The following is a 7,727-nucleotide window of genomic DNA, read 5'->3' as shown; positions in this document are numbered from 1 at the left end:
GATCTCAACAGCTACTGGGGTTGATGGTGGCAGTAGGAATCGAAGCCGAAGAATCCTAGGGGGACTGGAAACACAGCTGTTCCCACCTGGAGCCTCTTTTCAAAGTGTTCGAGACCCTAAAAGGGATGGTGGATTTGCTTAAGTTGTTTTTCCCATGAGTTTTTGGATTTTTTTCCACTCTGAGACAGGTGCACATTTAAGAAGTTCTGAATTCATGTCATACCCCTTATGGAAGCCTAATTAGAGCCGGATTTTATAGTTTTGACTGGGAATGGTAAAATTTTAACATGGCTGAAAGCCCAAGAAATAAATTTGCAAAGCACTTTATGGCCTTTCCTGCTATATCAGAAATTCAGAGAGAATGACAGCGATGTTTCCTGGTGGCCAAGCATCTGGAAGTGTTTTCCCTTTGTTTTCATGGGCACCATGGTTGACTCACAAGGGACTCTCCCTCTTGGCATCTTTCACATGGAGTGCTAGTTGCAACTTTTTGGCACAGATAAGATTGGTGGATCCTTTAATTCTCCACACTTTCTTTTCCTTGTCTTGAGACATTCTATCCAGGATCCACAGTGCTCTCCAGTGGAACAATACATCAGGGTGGCCTGCCAAGCAGGTGCAAAGTTTTGGAAGACATTGCAATAAAGGTATCTCTGGATAAATGGGCAAGTCAATAAACGTATGCCCTAGGGCCAATTTGCATTTACTATTATTTTAATTATTTATTTAAAGTTTATTTTTGGCTGCACTGGGTCTTCATTGCTGTACCCGGGCTCTCCTTTGTTGTGAGTGGGGGCTACTCTTCATTGTGGTGCCTGGACTTTTCATTGCAGTGGCTTCTCTTGTTGCAGAGCGTGGGCTCTAGAGCGTGAGGGCTTCAGAAAATGCATCGCATGGGCTCAGTAGCTGTGGCTCACAGGCTGTAGAAAGCAAGCTCTGTAGTTGTGGTTCAGGGGATTAATTGGCCCCGCCACCCCCCTACCCTCCACCCTGGCATGTGGAATCTTCCTGGAGCAGGGATCAAACCTGTGTCCCCTGCATTGGCAGGCCGATTCTTAACCACTGGACCACCAGGGAAGTCCCAATTTGCATTTTTTAAACAGTCTGCGTATTGAGTTCAAGAGATGTTATTAAATGATGCAAGAGATTGGGCTGGATGTCAGACTAGACATGGGATAGAGTGGGGCAAGTTGGTCAGGTAAGATTGTTTTTGGAAACACCTTCAGGTTGTAAGGGAGTGAAACCAGGCATGAATAGAATGATGATACACTTTAATTCCTTGTAGAGGTCAGAGGCTATGGGAGGGAAGAGCAGGGAGAGGCTCTTTCTGGTCCAGAAGAAGGAAGGATGGCCTCATGGAGGAGAAAGCACTTGAGCTCTGTGGGATTTTGACAGATGGTGGTAGCTGGCTGTGGAAGGGCCCTGAGCTGTGAGGAACGGAATAGTATGAGCAAAGGAATGGACATGGGAAGGAGTAAGACATGTTCTGGGGCTCAGATGTGGTTAGAGTTTAAAATATGTTAAAGGCAGTAGAGAAAGATCAAGCTGGAAACACACATGTTGGGTGTTCAATAAATAAATACCCATTAAATGAATAAATTAGTGGTAGATTGTTATCATATGACATAGGCTTTAAAGAGCAAATTAAAGAATCTGGGTTTTCTGCTCTAAGCAATATGGGGCAGTGGGCATTAAAATGTTTTGATCAGAAAAGTAACAGCAGGTTTTCATTTTAGGAAGATTAAATTAGCAAAAGATGGTAGCATGGATTGCAGCTGAAAATCCAAATATGCTACATGTACCACTGGCGGTACACAGGATGATTCTAGGTGGGAGATGCAGGACTGCCACTCAGGTAGTAAGAACCAACAGAGCATTACTGCTCATTCATTGCCCCTCTGCTATTCTGGATGGTTAAATGTTTCGCATATAACCCCTGGGTACATGGGTACATTTTAAAGTGTTAATGGTTATATTCAACTATGAATTTCAAAATTGCAGTATGATACAAAATTTTAAAATACATTTATTTAGGAAGAAAAAGTAGGTTAATTTAAAGAGAAAATTAAATAATAGGTGGATAAGCAAGTCCTGAAGATGGCATGTGAATGACTGAAGTTTGGGAAACACTGGACCAGAGGCATGAGGGATTAAAGGCAGAGGACTGGTCAAGAGCCATTGGACTGACTATCTGTGCAGTCAGCTAGATCATGATCAGTAAAGCAGAGACATTACTTTGCCAACAGAGGTCCGTCTAGTCAAGGCTATGGTTTTTCCTGTGGTCATGTATGGATGTGAGAGTTGGACTGTAAAGAAGGCTGAGTGCCGAAGAATTGATGCTTTTGAACTGTAGTGTTGGAGAAGACTCTTGAGAGTCCCTTGGACTGCAAGGAGATCCAACCAGTCCATTCTAAAGGAGATCAGCCCTGGGATTTCTTTGGAGGGAATGATGCTAAAGCTGAAACTCCAGTACTTTGGCCACCTCATGTGAAGAGTTGACTCATTGGAAAAGACTCTGATGCTGGGAGGGATTGGGGGCAGGAGGAGAAGGGGACGACAGAGGATGAGATGGCTGGATGGCATCACTGACTCGATGGACGTGAGTCTGAGTGAACTCTGGGAGTTGGTGATGGACAGGGAGGCCTGGCGTGCTGTGATTCATGGGGTGGCAAAGAGTCGGACTCGACAGAACAACTGAGCTGAACTGAACTGAACTGATAACAAGTGGCTAGTACTGAGCCCACCCATCATTTACAGGTTTAGCTTTTTACCTTTTTACTTAACTTCACTATGTATGAAAAGTTCCAGTCCAGTTAAAGGGATTTTCCATAAAGTATATCCAAAAGTGTGCTAAGCCTATAATTCTACTTCCGTAAATATTTTGAACATTTCCTTCTAATCTTTTCTCTGCTTATCCATGCTTATATTTAATGAAGTTGGGATCATACTTTGTATACAGTTTGTATCTTCTTTGTCCATCTATGGTAGTTTCATGAATGTTTTCCCATATTCCTCTAGATTCCCTCAAAAATATTTTTTCCATTTGGAGGGATGTACCATGATTTAATCACCTTTAATGTTTGACTTTTAGATTGTATTCAGTTGTTTGGACAGATAACAAAGCTTTGGAAATAACCTTTTTATGGCCATCACCAAAAAGTTTACAAATAATAAATACTGGAGAGGATGTGGAGAAAAGGGAGCCCTCCTACACTATTGGTGGGAATGTAAATAGGTACAGCCACTATCGAGAACACTATGGAAGTTTAAAAAAAAACTGAAAATAGAAATTCCCTGATGTTCACTGTTAGGATACTGGCTTTTCACTGCCTAGGGTGCAAGTTCAATCTCTGGTTGGGGAAATAAGATCCCACAAGCTGTGAGACATGGCCAAAAAAATTCCCTGAAAATAGAGTTAGCATATGATCAAGCAATCCCACTCCTAGGAACATATCTAGAAAAGACAAAAATTTGAATTTGGAAAGATACATGCACCCTAATGTTCATGGCGGCAATATTTATGATAGCCAAGACATGGAAGCGATCTAAATGTCCATGGACAGATGAATGTATATATAAAGATGTATATATATTTCATTTATACAATGGAATTTTACTCAGCTATAAAAAGAAATGAAATCTTGTCATTTGCAGCAACATGAATGGACCTAGAGATTATCATACTAAGTGTAGTAAGTCAGATAAAGAAAGACAAATATTATATGATATCACCTATATGTGGAATCTTAATAAATGATACATATGAACTTATTTATATAACAGACAGATATAGAAAAGAAACTTATGGCTACCGAAAGAGAAGGGGGGAGGGATAAATAGAGAGTATGGGGTTAATAGGTGCACATTACTGTATATAAAATAGATAAACAACAAGGACCCACTGTACCGCACAAGGACCTATATTCATCATCTTGTAATAATCTATAATGGAAAAGAATCCAAAAAAGAATATAGATGTATACATATACATGCATAACCAAGTCATTCTCTGTACACCTTAAACTAATACAATATTTAAAATCAACTATATTTCAATGAAAAAAGAAAGAGTCTCTCCTTCTTAAAATGTACAATTATAGTTTTTTTAGTATGTTCACAAACTAGTCCAACCATTAACATTCATTCTACAACATTTACATCATCCCAGAAAGAAACCCCATAACCCATTTGCAGTCACTTCTATTTCCTCCTCCCCTAGCAATCACAAATCTATTTTCTGTCTCTACAGATTTACCTGTTCTGGACACTTCGTATAAATAGAATCACATATACGTGGCCTTTTGAGACCAGCTCCTTTCACTTACTATAATGTTTTCAAAGTTTGCCCACACTTAGCATATATTAAGAAAGCACTAAAAGTCCACTGTATATAAAATATCCACTGTATACATACTTTATTTAGTATATAAAAATTCACTGTATATAAAATATACAGTCTATTGTTTACAGGTGGAAATCAATAGAATGGGAAAGACTAGAGATCTCATCAAGAAAATTGGAGATACCAAGGGAACATTTCATGCAAAGATGGGCCCAATAAAGGACAGAAATCATATGGACCTAACAGAAGCAGAAGACATTAAGAAGAGGTGGCAAGAATACACAGAAGAACTATACAAAAAAGATCTTCATGATCCAGAAAACCATGTGGTGTAATCACTCACCTAGAGCCAGACATCCTGGAATGTGAAGTCAAGTGGGTCTCAGGAAGCATCACAATGAACAAAGCTAGTAGAGGTGATGGAATTCCAAATTCCAAATCCTAAAAGATGATGCTGTTAAAGTGCTGCACTTAATATGCCAGAAAATTTGGAAAACTCAGCAGTGGCCACAGGACTGGAAAAGGTCAGCTTTCATTCCAATCCCAAAGAAAGGCAATGCCAAAAACTGTTCAAAGTACTGTGCAATTGCACTCATCTCACACACTAGCAAAGCAAAGCTCAAAATTCTCCAAGCCAGACTTCAACAGTATGTGAACCATGAACTTCCAGATGTTCAAGTAGAATTTAGAAAAAGCAGAGGAACCAGAGATCAAATTGCCAACATCCACTGGATCATTGAAAAAGCAAGAGTTCCAAAAAAACATCTACTTCTGCTTTTTTGACTATGCCAAAGCCTTTGACTGTGGATCATAAGAAACTGGAAAATTCTTCAAGAGATCGGAATACCAGACTACCTGACCTGCGTCCTGAGAAATCTGTATGTAGGTCAAGAAGCAACAGTTAGAACTGGACATGGAACAACAGACTGGTTCCAAATCGGGAAAGGAGTACACCAAGGCTGTATATTGTCACCCTGCTTATTTAACTTATATGCAGAGTACATCTCGCGAAATGCCGGGCTGGATGAATCACAGACTAGAATCAAGATTGCTGGGAGAAACAGCAATAATCTCAGATATGCAGATGACACCTTTATGGCAGAAAGCAAAGAACTAAAGAGCCTCTTGATGAAAGTGAAAGAGAATGAAAAAGTTGTCTTAACTCAATGTTTGGAAAACTAAGATCATGGCATCCAGTCCCATCACTTCATGGCAAATAGATGGGGAAACAATGGAAACAGTGAGAGACTTTATTTTTGGTGGGCTCCAAAATTACTGCAAATGGTGACTGCAGCCATGAAAATAAAAGATACTTGCTCCTTGGAAGAAAAGGTATGACCAACCTAGACAGCATATTAAAAAGCAGAGACGCTACTTTGCCAACAAAGGTCCATCTAGTGAAAACTATGGTTTTTCCAGTACTCATGTATGGATGTGAGAGTTGGACTATAAACAAAGCTGAGCGCTGAAGAATTGATGCTTCTGAACTGTGGTTTTGGAGAAGGCTCTTGAGAGTTCCTTGGACTGCAAGGAGATCCAACTAATCAATCCTAAAGGAAATCAGTCCTGAATATTTATTGGAAGGACTGATGCTGAAGCTGAAACTCCAATACTTTGGCCAACTGATGCAAAGAACTGACTCATTTGAAAAGACCCTGATGCTGGGAAAGATTGAATGCAAGAGGAGAAGGGGCCATCAGAGGATGAGATGGTTGGATGACATCACCGACTCAATGGACATGAATTTGAGCAAGCTCTGGGAGTTTGTGATGGACAGGGAGGCCTGGCGTGCTAGTCCATGGGGTTGCAGAGTCAGACTTGCCTGAGTGACTGAACTGAACTGAAAAATTCCACTTATCTTCCTTATTTAAAACAAAACAAAACTTCTTGCTAGCTTCTGACAGGAAGGTGTCTCTTCTCCTCTCCTTTTCTTTCTGTACGCCTCTCTCTCATTCATATTCTCTCTCTCTCTCCCTCTTTCCTCCTTTTCATGGAAAATAACTGCCTGCTCTGGCTTTTCCTGATGTTAGCACATCTTAGCTGTGACATCCTTCACCTCTTTTCCATTTTTTGCTCCAGTCACCATTTCTCCCATTATTCAAAAATAAGAAGGGACAATCTCTTTTTTTTTTAGCCACAGCTTTCTCATTTGTATCTGCTGACTGATCATAAGGAAACTTACCTTATTCTGGGAATGAGAGGGGAGGGCTTCCTTTCTGGACAATGTTGTATAAGAGCAGGCAAGCACTTTTTTTACAGAATTCTCTTAAACAACCTAGAAATATGCATTGTCTCAGTGCATGGCACCATAGGGGATCCTCTGTGGGATATGAAGATGGGAGGACCAAAGACCCACTTTAGGTAGTTTGTATTCTAAGAAAGGATCTGAAACATTCTTGATAATACTGCCTGATAATCACGAAATTATAATTATAATTATAATCATGAAATTATACTCCTTCAAGGGCTAGAATCATGTTCTGTTAACCTTCTCCAAAACTGCAATGCTTGGCACAAAGCAGGCCTTATTTTTGTTAGGATGTTTTAAAAGAGATATGCATAAGGTGCTGAGAAAGGTCAGGTGAGGTAGGGGTTAATTCTGGCTGGAGAAACCTAAGAAGGCTTCATGGAGAAAATGGTTTCTGTGGTGAGCAGTGAAGGAGGAATGGATTTAGGCCTGGAGCATCAGAAAGAAACTTCTAGGAAAACAGGAAATGTATAGAGATGAAGCTGTGTGAAGTGTGGAAAGGGAGCGTGAGTCAAGTTAATGAGTTAACTTTGAAACAGACAAAAACGAAGTTGAGAATTTCACATCAGATGCCCCAAACTTCCAAGTAAGGAGAGAAGTAAGAGCGTCTTCAAAACAGGAAAGGAATGGGAGTGGAATTTGGATCCAAAGGAGTGTGAAAAAGTTTGGCTGTAGGATGTGGGCTGGAAACTCAACTAGACACAAGATTTGAGACCTTGAGGTGTTTGTGGTCATACATATGGAGATATCGACAAATACTGAATCATCTAGGTTATAATTCAACCAATATCTTAAATATATTGGTACACATTTTACTTTTTAATAAGTCACGTTCTATTAAAATTAAAATATAGCATACATTCCTTTTCTTACCAACTAGCAACAGATGTTATTAAACACTGTTTTAGACTCTGGGGACATAGCAGTGAACAAGATAGACAAGATTTCTGCCTTTTTGGACATTTCCATTCTAGTGGGGAGTGGGGAGACAGAGAAGAACAAAACAAGTAACGGAAAGGTGTATAATAATAGCAGAGACCAAGCATAGCTAAACATTATTATTTCAAAACTTTATTCAAAATAATACATAAACATTAACAAAGACTGTTTTCTAACTAACTAATCACCATTTGCTAA

Source organism: Bos grunniens, chromosome 6, assembly GCF_055505025.1.
Source record: "Bos grunniens cultivar Pamir isolate PY7600 chromosome 6, Bosgru_T2T1.0, whole genome shotgun sequence".
Taxonomy (NCBI): Eukaryota; Metazoa; Chordata; class Mammalia; order Artiodactyla; family Bovidae; genus Bos; species Bos grunniens.
The sequence above is the reverse complement of the archived record's forward strand: the minus strand, read 5'-3'. Positions refer to the sequence as shown.